The sequence below is a fragment of the Sceloporus undulatus genome, chromosome 1, assembly GCF_019175285.1.
Source record: "Sceloporus undulatus isolate JIND9_A2432 ecotype Alabama chromosome 1, SceUnd_v1.1, whole genome shotgun sequence".
Classification (NCBI taxonomy): domain Eukaryota; kingdom Metazoa; phylum Chordata; class Lepidosauria; order Squamata; family Phrynosomatidae; genus Sceloporus; species Sceloporus undulatus.
The window spans coordinates 100,233,058-100,247,342 of NC_056522.1; positions in this window are offsets into that span (position 1 = coordinate 100,233,058).

Below are 14,285 nucleotides of genomic sequence, written 5' to 3' on the forward strand. Positions count from 1 at the left end.
TGGAGCCCAGGGTTCAAATCCCCACTTAGCCATGGAAACCTACTAAGTAACCTTGAGCAAGTCACATTCTCTCAGTCTGAGAAGATGACAAAGGAAAACCTCTTCTGAAACAATCTTGCTAAGAAAATCCCTTGAAAGGATTGCCTTAGGTCATAATAAGTCAAAAACAATTTCAAGGCACACAACAGCAACAACAACAACAACAACAACAACAACAACAACAACATTCCATTCACATGTTTACATGTCCCAGGGCATTAAAAATTATCAGGTTCTGACAGATTTTGGGATCCTTTTGATTCCATTTGACATATATTCACCTGAAAGTAAACCCCATTGAATGGAGTAGGGCTTATTCTGAGTAAAGATGTCTATGCCTGTATAGTAAAAATCCCTAATGTCATGACTTTGCTGAGACAGAAGAGAAAAATATTATAGCTTTGGTTTGGATGTGTATAACAGTCAGTTTGTGATTTGAAAAACCCATTATCAGGGATGGTTTCCCTCCAGTTTCCAACCACAAACGTCCATGAGAGGATGAAGGCTTGAGATAAAAGGCTTGGGGCTTGGTTACATCACTTTAATAGACATGGATAATAGAGCTGTTTGAGCTTCAGTTCTGCCAAACCCCATCATTCAGTTTTGGCTCTTTTTTAAAAAGTTCAGAACACTTTCCGTTTTATGCAGATCAATAAACTGGGGAGATAGGATTTGGGGAAATGAAGAAAACAGTTGGATAACATTCCCATCTTGCCCCTTCCTTGAAATGAAATGGTAGATTAATATTGTAACATTTCTTTCCAGAAACCAGATAAAAAACAAAGTTCTTTAGAGCTCTGTCCAGCATGGTGGTGAAACCTTTATTTGACCACAACATCCATGAGCAACTTTGGTGGCTTATGGTATTATCTTACAGAAGCGATTGTTTAGGCAGTTGTAGACCTAAAGAGACCTACATGTGAGCTTTCTCTGTAACTGCCCTTGTTTATAACAGCAGGAAAGGAAACTATGTGGGATTGGTACAATCCTCATATACCAAAGTTCTACTATATGAAGTGATCCACAAAGAATTTTGGCTAATATGTTGGTATCACATGGTCTGTTTTGTATCTCTCATGCAGACGACACTGAAACATCTCAGATTAGGAAAGCCTCTGTTAAACACTAATGCTGATCATGTCATTGTTTACTGCAGTTTTGAATTGTCCATCACATGAATTTAGTGGGAGAACATCCATAGCCAGTGACAAGCCAGAGGCAGAAACAAGTGTTTGTGTGTGTGTGGGGGGGGGTCTTCCATTTATCCCAGTCACTGCCAGCAAATCTGTGAACTTCCACTTATCCCCACTTCTGCCACGAAAGTTAAAACCCTTGTCTGTCCCACCACTGACATCAAATGTGGGTACCCTCTAAATGCCCTCATAGTTCCTGTGAGAGGTCTCAATCATCCAATCATGCCACCAGATACCACCAGCCTGGATTAACTGTTGGCACCAGTGTATTCTATAAAATATTAACCAGAACTGAACATGACATCAAAGATTCCTTATTTAACATGTAAATCTAAATCTTTATTGACACAAACTCTAACTCACATTCCTCACTCTCACACTCATATCCTAATTCTGACCCTGACTCTAAGTAATACCTATCTCTCCCATGACTCTAACTTTCCTAACAGCCAACTCTATCTCCTAAATCCAGCTCTGACAGACTCAAATCCTATCCATGACAGACCCAACTTCCACTCTGTTATAAACACCTCCCTTTTAAAAATCCCTCCAAATATTCGGCCAATCACCATTCTCCATATGATTGTTGAAAATACTAAATATAGTAACAACACATGGAATAATTAAGATGTACACTGGATAAAATATGGAGAAAGCTACAAAAATTCCCAAGGGAAAGGTCACTGGAAAAAGTGGCAGCAAACAGCAAAAATAACTGCTGACTGTCATTACATTGTCTGGTTCCCATTAACACTTCTCCACTATAGCTGAACATCCACTTGCATGATCACATAGGGGAAACAAAAGGGTTTGTTTGGCTGCATTAACTCTTTACACCCAAGGAGAACAAGTGCCAAAGATTAAGGTGCCAGTTTTGCTTCTATGGACTTCTGCAGTTTGCATCAGCATGTGTAGTAGTGACCAGAAAAGACATTCCAGGTGATCAAGAATCACTTCTGGTCCCCTTTAAATATGTGTGTACATGCACTTCCTATTTGTGCCAAAACACATCCCTGGAGTCTATTTTCAACCCCAAAGATGAAATATTTTGGCAAAAATATTTTTAATTGAGGTCTGGAAGAGGTCTATATTCACCCCCAGATGCATAACACCTGTGAACTGCACAAAGTTCACCCCTGCTCTAAACACAAATGGAAGATATCTGGCCTGACAACATCTGGGAATGGATGTGGATACCTGGCACTGCAGAGACCACAAACAAGACATTATATTGTATTCTGTGATGGCTTTATCAAAAACCCTTTAGGCTGGGAATTGATCACATTTATAGAGAGCTAAAACCTCGTTCCAAATATGTAACATTTTTCTTCTTCAAAGAACATGTTGAGAGAGGTGCATGAAAAACCTGGAGCTGCATGCAAATAGCCTCTAACTGGAAGGACCATTTCACTCAATATCTCAAGATCTAGGATCAATTCTCAATACTTGCTATTAGTCGAGACAGTATCACAGCTTCTTTCTTTATGTCCATAAAGGTCTTGTTTTCTTTATTGTTGTTCCTGCAAGTGATTGCAAGGACAACGGTACTGGTAACCTGTTCTCCATTTTCTATCCTCCAGAAAGCCCCAGACACAATGGACAGACCTTTAGCCATGAGAAAAAATGTAGCAGAGAATCTTTGAATATAGTTATAGATAATATACATACACTCATACAATCACACACACAAACATATAGTCTGCAAAATCACCTTTTTTAGTAATGATAAAAGAAAAAGAATCATGGAAATTGTATCAGTAAATATCCTTTGAGAAAAGTTGCCTGGCATCCTGTTAGTGACTTACAGTTATATAAGTCCAACTTACATCTGCCTATAGGAGCAGAATCAGATGTTTGTCCGATGCCCCCTGCTCTCCACTAGTCACTAAATGGTCAGGGAAAGGATGCTTCTGTAGCTAAAATGCAGAAGGTGGTGGTGGGATTTGGAATGAGAAGAGAGACAAAACATAGGTTGGCATGCAAAACATTGAATCATAGAATCATAAAATCATAGAGTTGGAAGAGACTGCAAGGGCCATCCAGTCCAACTCCCTGCCATACAGGAAATCTCAATCAACGCATCCCCGACAGATGGCAATCCAGCCTCTGTTTAAAAACCTCTAAGGAAGGAAACTCCACTATACTCCGAGGGAGTGTGTTCCACTGTCGGACAGCCCTTACTATCAGGAAGTTCTTCCTAATGTTGAGGTGGAATCTCTTTTGCTGTAGCTTGGATCCATTGTTCCTCATTCTAGTCTCTGGAGCAGCAGAAAACAAGCTTGCTCCATTCTCAATGTGACACCCCTTCAAATACTTAAACAGGAATATCATATCACCTCTTAACCATTTCTTTTCCAGGCTAAACAAACTCAGCTCCCCAAGTCTTTCCTCATAAGGCATGGTTTCCAGTCCCTTTGCCATTTTGGTGGCCCTCCTTTGGACACGCTCCAACTTTAATGCTAATTCTTCACAAGGCTGGATATTCTCCATTATTTTAGGTCTCATCTAGAAAATACAAATGGAATCCGTGGTTTTCTTCAACATACCTTTTTTCATTTTGTATGTATAACATGCAGGAAGATTTGTGTTTATGACCTAAGTCAAACAGGGTCCTAGTACAACTCTACCAAGGGAGCTTTCTTCTCTTGCTCTCTTTCCTGCCTCTTCCTATTACAGCTATCTGCACTAACAAAAAACAAAACAAAACAAAAAAAAAACAAAAAAACCTCTGTCCCCATGGGTTTCCAAGCACCCCAAATGTTCAGGAAGTAGAAGGAGATGCAGGGAAGTAAGTATTTCTCATCCCGTTCCCAGTTCCATCAGCAGAATGCCATACTAGGCTCCAGTCAAACGATACACAGAAATGTTTACTACAGTAGTAAATTATGCCATTTTAAATTATATTTCTATTATTTTACTATCTAGGCTAAGAAACTCCACTTAAACTATCTTCAAGTCAAAGTACAATACACTCATTTCTCCACATTTACTGGGGTTAAGGGCACAGAACCCCCATGAAGGTGAAAACCACAAATAACAAAAACATGGTGTTTTTTCCTGAGAAAACAAATCTCTAGGAATCTCCAGGTCCTCCAGTGCAACTCTTTGGTCAACATCTGCCAGACATTGACCATAGAATTGTGCTGGAGGAGCTACAAATGCCTAGTGGAGTGTTCTCTCTAGGAATCTCTAGGTTCTTCAGTGTGACTTTTGGTTAAAGTTGACCACAGAGTTGTGCTGGAGGACCTAGATATTCCTAGAGAGAACATATTAATAAAATCCATGAATATTCAAATCCACAAAAAGTCAAAGACGCAAATGTGGAGGGACTAATGTATGTTGAATTTTTCCCTTGCTAAACTTTAAAAACAAACAAAACCTGAATTACATATATACATATCTTGTTTAATTTAAATGTATATAAATACACAGAAATTAAATTAGATGCTTTTGTTTGCTTTATGTTCCAAGACCTGTGCTCTTATTCCGCTAAGATTCCACCCTACTTCAACCTTCTGGTTTCATTTCACATTTCCATCCTGCAATATGGTTCTGTTTAGACACAGCTCGATAATTTCATAACCCAATTTATATTTTCCCCTACTATACCACATAGCTGTAGTTTCCTTTTTATGCACACAGCATGCAACAAAGGGGAAAATGAACAACACAATGCTATTATAATTTTATGACTCTATATGAAATTAATTATGAAATTCATTTTGCCTCAACAACAACAAAAATGGAGAAACAGTATTACATTTCCCACATGAACCCTTGAATTTCCCCCCCCATATATTAGCTGAAATAGGAAGAAGCTTGACACAAAAATATGTAACTTTCTTGGGCCTATACATGGCCCATATATGTACTTCATTTTATGGAAAATACTTTTCAGCATTAGGCCAGTCCATATTAGGATTCTTTTTCTCAAAAAAAACAAAGGAAAACTATTCAAGATGTAATTCTATACATGCTTGCTAAAACTTTGAAGAACACCTACAACTATCTGGAAATAAACAAGATACCCCACTGCAATTGATATGAGAGAATCTGCACTGCAGAAATAATTCAGTTTGACTCTACTTTAATGGCTATGGTTCAGTGCTATGCATTTCTCTGTCTGAGAGCTCTGGTGCCACAACAGAGTACAAATCCCAGGATTCTGTAGGATGAAGCCATGAGAGTTAAAGTGGTGTCAAACTGCGTTATTTCTATCGTGCAGATTCAGCCCTAGCTTCAAATCCCAGCTCAAGCCAGAAGCTCACGGTGTAGCTATGAACATGTTACAGTGTAAACCAAACCTGTCTAGCACTACTGTCATGGAGACAAAATGGGATGAGCTCATTCGTGCCTACCTGAGTCATTGAAAGAAAGTCAGAAGTATGAACCTGTAGTAATTAAATACTGTATATCAAGGGTGGCATTAGGAGGGTAACCCAAGGCATTTTTCTGCCTGAAGCAAAAGCCAAGATGGCAGCTCTCCCCATTCTATGTAGAGTAGTCGGACTGAATGCTGGATGACCTGGAAAACAGCAGGCTTGGGAAGATGTGGAAGTAGCAGCGACAGCAACAACAGCAGGAGAAGCAGCATTAGAAGCCAAAAGTTACCTGGAGCTCTCACTGGATGACTCCTGACAGCACCTCAGGCCAGACAAGCAAGGTAGATATTGAGTTTGGGGGAGCCACATGGTGGTCCCCATTTCCTATGGAAACCCTGGAAGGTTTGACCTTTATCAGGGGTTGTAGCTACTTGCTCAGAAACCAAAACCTCCTCAGGTCACTGAATTTTATCTCTACTGACCAGCCTTGTTGAAAGAAAGATGCCCCTTCCTCAACCCTGTTTTACTGGCCCAATCTGTGGGAGCCATGTGGGCCACCAACCCCAGTCTATTTTGGAAACAGAGGAGGGAGAGATGAATCTGAAATCTTTGTATGAATCCAAAATAAAAGCATTTGACATTAACAATGAATGCTAGAATATTCCCTTGGGAGCAGGAGACCTATGTGCCATAGCATGGCTCCAAGAAAAGAAGATATTTCCTTTGTCTGTCCAACAATTTGACTTGTCTCTCCCAAAAGTATGCAGCTTATCCTCCAATCAGAGCCAGCCCTACCACCAGGAAGCATGCTAAGCCCAGTAATTTTTTAATCAATGACTTTACTATTTTGCTTTTACTACCAAGTCTGGAGAGTGTCACTTGTGGGAATTTGTGTCTTATGTGCCAAAATACCTTGGCTGACTTGGGTGCAATTCATCTCAAACTCTGTGCAAGGAGTTGTGTCATTTGTTGTTCCACTTCAGGTAGTAAAAAGCCTTGTGCTCGGCCTGCCTCCAAGTTCTTCCATTCTTGACATGCATTTTTGTCAAGACTGCCATACCTAAGTCAGGAGAGTGACTAGATTCCTTGTCTGACATAAGGAAATGAGGCCCATCCAAAGCCATATTTCAAAAGAATCCACAGCATCAAAAGGAAACCAAGTTTAGACACTCCACTCTTATCCCTAGCTTGTTATTGCTGCACTTAACACAGGAAAACTGGCTTGGATCTGCAGCTGGAAATATATTTATTTGAAAGTAAGTCTCATTGGGAAATACTTCTGAGTAAACTTGGTTATGGTTGAGCTACCTTCCACTCAAGTAAAATAATTCTTCATCCCCAATTGATCACATCTTCAGACATGAGCTGTACACAGTGCTGCCATAGGCACCCCAGTGATCCCAGGACATTCAGACATGGAGGTGGAGAAAGGAGCCACATAATTGTTCATAACCACAGGGAAGCTACCTTCTGTTTCCAAAGTACAAGCTCATGCCATATCGTCTTAGGAGGTGATTTTAGTGACCATTTAATGATTTTGCTATCTGAACTCCAAAAAGACAGTGACAAATTTTTTTTGTGCAGAGATATAAAAAAGGTCCCAAGTATGCATATCTTCCCCACACGCAGATAGGAAACAGCAGCCAGGAAACAATGGGCTGGCTTCAGCTTTTAAAAGCAAGCAATTACTCTCTATATACACTTATTTGTGTTTAGCTATAATTATGGCCAATCATAACTAATCTTTTTCTGGTTGAAGTTATTTCAGAGATGGTGGGCAGAATCTATGGCACTCCAGCTTTTTTTGGAGCTTCCATCATTTTCAGTGGAGGAATCTCCCTGAGGGTGGAAATTTATATTTCTTTTTTTTTTTTCTTTTTGTTGTTGTTATGTGCCTTCAAGTCAACATTGACTTATGGTGACTCTAACATATGATATTCTTGACAAGATTTATTTAGAGATTTACCAGTGCTCTCCTCAAAGGCTGAGAGAGTGGGACTTGCCCCAGCCTACCCAGTAAACTGCCGTGACTGAGGATGGATTAGAACCCTGGTTTCCCATGTAATGTCAACAAATTAAGACATGCAGATGACACCATAATACTAGCAGAAAACCTCAAAGACTTGGAGCAACTACAGTGCAAAGGCAGGCCTATTGTTGAACATAAAGAAAACAAAAATAATGACCACAGAGAACCTACACAAATGTAATAAAACATTGAAGAAATAAAAATACTAACAGAATTCTCATACCTGGGATCAAATGTTGATAGAAATGGAGACTGCAGTCAGGAAATCAGAAGAAGATTAAGAATTGGAAGGACAGCTATGAAAAAACTAGAGAAGATCCTGAAATGCAAGAATATACAACTGAGCACAAAAGTTAGAATCATACAAACCATTGTACTCTCTATTACCATATATGTGAGAGCTGGACAAAAGAAGGAGGATAGGAGGAAAATCAACTCATTTGAGATTTGATGCTGGAGAAGAATGCTAAGGATTGGATGGACAGCCAAAAGACAAACAAATGGGTCCTGGAGCAGATCAAGCCAGAAATCTTCCTGGAAGCCATGATGAAAAAACTCAGGTTGTCATACTTTGGACACATCATGAGAAGACATGAATCACTGGAAAAAACAATAATGCTAGGAAGGGTAGAGGGAAGTAGAAAGGAAGGCTGCATGCAAGATGGATGGACTCTATTAAAGAGATCACAAGTATGAATTTGCAGGAGCTGGGCAGAACAGTGGAAGAGAGGGGATCTTGGAGATGTCTCATCAGCAGTGTCGCCATGGGTCGACATTGACTCAAGGACAATTAACAACAACAACAACAAGTTCAGCACTCAAACCACAGTACCATCTAGAGAATTAAATGTTCCCAAGCCTAATTTACATATTTCTGCAGAGTAATTCATTAAAATGATCATCTTGACAGCTAACATGGTAAGAAGGAAAATAGAACTTTTGAGATGAGAGAAAGGATCAGCTGATAATACACTGAAATTATTTTTCACAAAGGATGAAAAAGATGCTTAGTGATATGGCTTTCAGGCATTCCTCTTTAATTGTGTTGTGCTGCTAAGTGATACTTTTCTCTTGCAGACCTGTTTCTTATTGCCTTACTCATTTTGTGAGGGGTTGAAATTTGGCATAAATGCTCAGAAACTGAGTGTTATTAAGTCTGAAAGTCAAATTTTATTTTTGAATATAACAGTGTTTCACATCATAGTTCCTACGACCAGCTCTCAGAAATGATGGCCTCTGTTTACAAAATGGGTGCATTATTAATGGAGCATGGTGGCTTTAGATCAAAATTACTCTGTGGTTTTCAAGGCAAGGCTATTGTTCCCATGTGCAGCGATTTAAAAAAAAATATGGCCAACAGATTTGTTGTGATGTTTTCAGCATATGGCATGAGTATCATACTTGACAGTTGACTTTAATTTGAGTCCAAACCAGTCAATCAACATAGTTTAAACAGAAAAGCATAAAAGCTAAGAAAAGGAAACTCTTAAACCCATAACGTGACTTGCTACATAGCCTTCAGCAAGTCTATTGACCACTAATATGACTCCACTAATTTGGATTGCCTGGATTTTTGAATTGCTTATCTTAGCATGCCTTGAACTCTGGAAGACTCAGTTGGGTACTGTGCCAAAGCATTTAGCAGAAATGCCATACTACTTCTTAGTTTTATGTAATCATAAAGAAATAGACTTTGAAGGGCCTTATCACATATGATGTCCAACCCTGCTTTACAAATATTGCCCCCATGGTCCTCATCTTTTATAGTAAGGATGATGAAAACTTCTTTTCCACTCATGACCAAACCTAAATATAGCACTGCACTCGGGTAGGATCATTAAGAATCCTCTAACATGGGGTAGTGGTCTGAGTGTTGGACTATGACTCTGGACAGCAGAGTTCAAATGCCCTTCTACTTTTACCAAGTGTTATCATCTTTCCCAACTGAGTAATGTCACCTCATCTGTAGAACTCTCATCCAACAACACATTTTAAATTAGTTGATTTTCTTCTTACCAGGTTTCTTCACTGTTCAGCCTTTACAACCGTACATAGAAATTCCTAATACTATGGCATGGATGATTCTGATGTTGCTATTTAATGATATTTAAAGCTACCTAAATCTCTATATCCTGGTTCTAAATGGTTCCAGTGATAAGTATTCCAGCACATCTCCAGGCAATTCATTTCACAGCTCTGCCATTCTTAGCACTCTGGAGTTCTTCCTAGTGTGCAGCATTAATCTTCTTGATTGTAATCTGGCCCTTCTTTTTTGCCTTCTCCATGGAAAGCAAGGAGAACAACTGGTTCTCCTTTAGGCAACTGCTCATGCACCTCATTCTGGAAATTGTTATAAAAGCCTCTCACTATTGCCCAACGAAATAAAACCAGTTATTTTAGGAGTTCTTGATGCTGTCATGTTCTCCATCACATTGATAGCATATGTGTTTGTGTGTGTATGCTCCTCTTTGGATTCCTTTCAGATTTTCCAGAGACAAGAACTAAAAACTGTGCTCCATCAGTGACCTCACTAGTGCCAAACAAAGTTGAAACATAACCACATGCATATTTATTCAGAAGTAAATCCTACTGTTTCCAGAATTAGAATTTAGAATTACAGCCTTTGAGAAGTAACAGCTATATCCTCTTATAATCCCTTCATTAATACAGCTCCAAATGACATTTACTCTCCTTGCAGCAACATTATTATGCAAACTGATGTTAATTCTGACTCCCCAGGACCTTTCTTAGTCCTGATGTGTTGTAAACAGATGTAACTAGAAATGCAGCTGCTTCTGAGTGACATATACCACTTGCTGCTCTAGAGCAAGGTTGGTGCATTCGGGGGCTGCAACAGAAAGAAAGCCTACTGGTGCAACATTGGATATCTTTTGGATTTTGTTGAATATCTCCTACCGATATTTGCTGTGAACTTGCTGACTCAGATCTCACTATGATCTTACAAAATATTCTCTGCCCCAATTTAGCAGCATAAGCACATTTTAGAAATATAGTTACAGTTTTGTCCTCTAAGACAGTGATGGTGAATCTTTTAGAGACCGAGTGCCCAAACTGCAACCCCAAACCCACTTATTTATTGCAAAGTGCTGCATCCCTCTGGCTTTCTAGTAAGAAACTCTCGTGAACTCTGTGCTGGGGCAACAGCGTGTGTGCCTACAGAGAGGGCTCTGAGTGCCACCTTTGGCACGCATGCCATAGGTTCACCACCACTGTTCTAAGACATTAATTACTTTAAAACCAGAAGTCTATGCTCATGAGCTCTGATGATGGGGCAGAGTGTTATGAATATGCTGGCGACATCCAAATATATTTCTCCATGTCTCAGTCACCAGTGCCAATGACAGATGGTATCTCTCCCCTCAGTGAGTGCCTTGGGGCAGTAATGGACTGGAAGAGAGAAAACAAGCTCAAGTTGAATCCAGATAAAACGAAGGTACTTATGGTAGGGGCCCCCAAACCAGGTATTGGGTTGAAACCTCCATTTCTAGAGGGGTTCACGCTCCCCTTGAAGGACTGTGTTCATGGTCTGGTGGTGCTTCTTGATCCCTCGCTTCATGTAAGAAATCAAGTGAATGTGATGGTTAAGAGTGCCTGTTATCAGCTTCAGCTGATAGGCCAGCTGCACCCTTTCCTGGAATTGGATGACCTCAGAACTGTAGTACATGCACTGGTAACCTTTTGCAATGCGCTCTACATGGGGCTATCCTTGTGCCTAGTCTGGAAACTTCAACCGGTACAGAATATTGCAGCCAAGTTGATTACAGGAACAACTAGGAGCAACCATATTACACTAATACTGAAGTCACTCCACTGGCTGCCTATTAGTTTACGGGCACAATACAAGTTGTTGGTTATCACCTTTAAAGCCCTACATGGCTTGGGCCCAACCTATTTAAGGAATTGCCTACTTCCATATAATCCGCCTCATGCATTCATATCCTCTGGGAGGAATTTATTGCAACCTGTAAGGACTAAACTGAAGGTGACCTCCCAGAGGACCTTCTCCGCTGTTGCTCCCACCCTATGGAATGGCCTGCCAGATGAGATCCGCCAAATAGCCAACATAGGCGTGGGACAGACCATCCAAAAAGGATGGTCTCCTAGTGTCCAGCTTTGGTCCACAGGGAATCTGCAGCCTCCAGACTGCGGGACTTCCCCACGGACCAAAATGAACCCGCAAAAAGCGGGTTCTTCTTGCGGCACCATTATGACACTGCAGTGCACCAATGGCGCACTCACGATGTCACAATGGCGCCGCGACATGTGAATGCTAGCTGTCCATCACGTAATGATGGTAGTGCCCATCTGTACAAGGTGCTGCCATTTTGACGCCCTCGTCATGTGAGTGGGCGTCTAGAAGTGCCGCCCCTCGCACATCATGAGGCTGCCCTATCGCGCCCATCTGGACAGAGCCTTAGATAGCTTTTAAAAAGTGGTCAAGACAGATCTCTTCTGGCAGGCCTTCCCAGAATAGCCCCCAGCTACATACAGATTCCCCATACCTACGGTATTCTGTATTTGTACAATCCCGGCCATGATGAGTTTGCCCACTGCTTTTGCGCTATGCTATCATGTCATTTTAATATAAATGTGTTGATTTTAATGTTTGAATTTTAATCTTAGAACGGTTTAATTCCTTTTTAAGGGGGGGTTGTATTTATTTGTATTATTGTTATCTCTGTACATCTATACTATTTTAATTGTTGGAAGCCTCTTTGTTTCTTACAAATTAGCGGGATACAGTGGGCCCTTGCCTTACGCGGGGATCCGTTCCGGATCCCTCCACGTAAGGCGAATTCCGCCTATGCTCAAGCCTCATTGTAAACAATGGGGCTCGTGCACGGCGGCGCGGCAGTGCAGTGGAGCGCAGGGCGCAATGGGTGTGTGCACCCATGGAATTGAATGGGACATGCCGCCCCTTCCGCCCCGCGCTGCTTGAGCGCGTATGCTCAAGCTGCATAAAGCGTGCCCGCATATGGCGCGGGCATGCTGTATAAATAAAAGTTTTATTATTTATTTTATTAGGATGATCAATGAGAGGTCTTGTTTCTCCTAGAAAAGGTCCGCCTATCATTTCAATAAATCGTTCCAATACAGCCGTTACTTTGGGAATGTCTAAATGCACAAGACATGTGCATGTGTACAGTTAGTTGCACACATCCACACATCTCTAAGTCACCTTACTACTACCTAGTCAGTCATTGCAATACCCATAAATAAGCTAGCAATATATCTACTGGTGATAAAAACAATAATTTAGTATTTACACAAGTTGAAATGTTGATATATTCTGTTTCAGAAACTCTTTTTAATAGTTTATTTTACTAATTTAATTAATTTGCCTTCTGGCAATAATTTTATTCAAGTGGCTATTACACTAAGAGGTTAAACCTCTTATAGATACTCTAAGTGGTGGATAGGAGATTGTTGTTGTTGTGTGCTCCCAAGTTATTTCTGATTCATGGTGAATCTATCACTGAGTTTTCTTGGCAAGATTAATTCAGAGGAGGTCTGCCTTTGCCTTCTCCTGAGCTTTAAAAAAAATGGGATCAAAATTGTTTTTGAAAAGCTGCAGGAGAAGCCTGGGTTGCATACAGGCTGCCTACTGCCCAGCCAAGGAGCAATGCAATAGGATCTGTCTTTGAGTTTTAGATCTGATGTCTATTCTGGCAAGATGTCGCTGTGCAAAAATCTTCTTACTCTATTTTAAATTTTGTTAATAGAATGGATGATTTGTCTCTCATATATATTATAGTCTGTTTGATTTTTACTTGGGTCCCTTGGATGGTCTCAGAATGACATGGTAAACTGATATTTGTCTAGCTAAAGATAAATGGGAAAAGTATATTGGGTGAGTTTCCTTTTAAATGTATCTCAGCTTCAATAACACATTTAAAATATTACATACATGGCATTTGCCTCCAGTATGACTGTCATACACAAACCCCAGTCTTTCCCCTCTTTGCTGCCAAGGTTGTAAAATTAAATGTTCTATATACAGCGGTTCTGTAGAAAAGTATCTAAATTCTAGGATCAAATTTCTCAGCAACAAATAATATTATCAACCAGTATCCTACAAAGACTCCACTCCACAAAACTTCTTCACATTTCTTGACTGCAGTCTCCTTTCTAATCAAAATTTGATACAAGGTATGGGAAATCTTTGACTATTTTGATTTCCTCATTATCTAGGTTGAATTTATGTAGATCTTCAGTGGTCACTATTTTTGTTTTCCTTTTGTTCCACAGTAAACTTGCCTTTACACTTTCTTCTTTAGCTTTCCTTAGTATTTTTTTCCAAGTCTGATATGTTCAGCAGTAAGATGTCATCTGCACATCTTAAGTTGTTTATGTTCCTTCATCCTGTCTTCACTCCTTCTCCTTCTGAATATAAACCGGTTCTTTGCATAACATTTTCTGCATAAATGTTTAACAAATATGGCAGCCTTCCCTGACCCCTTTACCCATCGGGTAGCATTCTGTTTCTCCATGTTCTGTTCTAACAGTAGCCCTTGTCATAAATACAGATTTTCTCAAAAGGACTAATTGAAAAGTAATTTTGTGTACCACTCTGGGAAGGGGGTGGATCAGGTGTGAAGTTATATAATCCATTTGAAAAATTAAATTAAAAAGAGGAGGAACAGATTGTTATCAAGTCTGGAATTTTATAAAAATACCCCC